The sequence below is a fragment of the Grammomys surdaster genome, unplaced genomic scaffold, assembly GCF_004785775.1.
Source record: "Grammomys surdaster isolate TR1022 unplaced genomic scaffold, NIH_TR_1.0 125950, whole genome shotgun sequence".
Taxonomy (NCBI): domain Eukaryota; kingdom Metazoa; phylum Chordata; class Mammalia; order Rodentia; family Muridae; genus Grammomys; species Grammomys surdaster.
This window is the reverse complement of record NW_021620771.1, coordinates 1,909,501-1,911,713: the sequence shown is the minus strand read 5'-3', so window position 1 is coordinate 1,911,713 and position 2,213 is coordinate 1,909,501.

The window sequence follows — 2,213 nt, the reverse complement described above, 5'->3', positions numbered from 1 at the left end:
GGGAGCTGATTCTGGTCCAAGAAACCCACGAGCAACAGCATCTGGGCAGGCAGTACAGTGACTGGGGGGTTCTGCTCATATCCAGGTCCATTCCTGTAGGTTCCAGGATCTGGTCCTGTGTCATACAGCCTTCAGATGGAATTGTGTGCCACAAATACTGAACGCCATGGGCACCACCATCCTGCTACATGGTGGAAATGTGGAGACATGAGGTGTGCATCCCATGTGGCTCTGCCATGAGCTCCCATTTGATCTGAGTCTAGTCAGATTCTACACAGATCTAAATGAATAAATATATCCTAATCTGCCCATCCCCCAGGACAAAACAATGATTTCCAACTCTTCAGTTGACGTCTATGTTCTCCCTGTTCCCAACCTTTTCCTGTGTCCTCCTAAGTAAATCATCCTTCCTAAACAAAAGTACAATTCTACAACCACCTGTATGACACCGTGCATGGAGCAAATAAATCTAGAGTTTCTAAAGTGGCCACAGAACCCTGTCACACGGGCACCTCCTCTCTCTTACTTTCCATCTGATGGTTCAGATTTAAAGGGACCCCTGCCCTCTTCAGAATCATCAGATAGCCATGTCTGCTTTCTGCTCAGAGACTCTTGTCCCATTCGATATTCTTTGCTTAGATCTCCTCATGGAGAACTTGTTAATGCCAGTCAGTTCTCATCTAACTTGTGAGCACAGAGGCATGGTCAGCCTAGAAGCCCCAGATCTGTTTTCTGTTTCATCATCTTTATATTCTGCATTGCACATAATACAGAACTCTCTGATATCCTATCTTCCCTTCATTTGTCGTTACATACTCCTTCTGAGTCTGAACCATGGCTGGGTAAAGCAGGCACAATATTCATCTGCAGAGTCTTAGTGCTCTGAGTCGCTGGCTTCAGCCTCAGGTCTTCTCGTTTCCAGGTAAAATGCAGCTAGTCCTCCATGGGGCTTCAAGAATCCACCCTCTTCTAGGCTTTCTCTTCTCAAAAACCAGATTTGAACTCCACTCTGCACCTGCCATGGAACTTGGTGATTTGTCTCCAAGGCAAGCCTTGAACCTGGGAAAGAAGCCAGGGTTAGCAAAAGAAGCCCAGGACACCAAAAGTAGCTTCGATAGGCTTTGGCTTTGCCTTTCACGTTTCCCTTCAGTCATCTGCAAAGGAAGGGATGGGTGGAAATCCTAGGCTCTGCGAGTCCTTTCTACCAAAGCCACCCCATTCAGATCCTCCCTTCCAGACTCTTTCATACAATGCCTGAGCATCTGTGTATGGCCTTATAGACAAATACAAAATTCAAGCTAAAGAATTGGGGGGCTTGCCACCTACAATGAACTCTAAAAGTTAAACCGCAAAACGATCAAGTTGACCTCTCAAAGGATGAAATACAAATGATCAGTAAATACTTTTAAATTTGTTCAACATCTTTAGCCATCAGAAACACTCAACAGCTTTGGGATTCAACTCACCCCTGTTAGATACATTATTGTCAAAAAAAAAACAAATGCTGGTGATGATGGGGAAAGGTGGCCCTTATATACTACAGGTGCTGGTAAAGATGGGGAAGGTGGCCCTTATATACTACAGGTGCTGGTAAAGATGGGGAAGGGGGTCCTTATATACTACAGGTGCTGGTGAAGATGGGGAAGGTGGCCCTTATATACTACAGGTGCTGGTGAAGATGGGGAAGGGGGGCCCTTATATACTACAGGTGCTGGTGAAGATGGGGAAGGGTGGTACTTAGATACTGCCAATATGAAGGTGAATTGAAGACACCACTGTGGAAATCAGTATGGAGGTTTCTCAAGAAATTAAAACTAGAACGACTCCATGATCTGGCTACACCACTTCTAAGTATATACAAAGAGGTTTCTTAAATCAGCATACCACAGCAATGTTTGCACAGCCATATTTAACCACTGTACTACTCACATTAGCAATATATAGAACCAGCAGATTCCAGTTAAAGTCATGGATTGAGAAACTGTGGTACATGTGAGCAATGAACTTTTATTCAATCATAAAGCAGAATGAAAACACAGCATACTTTGGGAAATGAATGAAACAGAGACTATTTTAAGCCAAGATAAGCCAGACACAGAAGGACAAATGCCATATTTTCTTTCATATAAAGAATCTAAATTTAAACTTACACAGACACACAGAGACAGAGAGAGAGAGAGAGAGGGAGAGAGAGAGAGAGAGAGAGAGAGAGA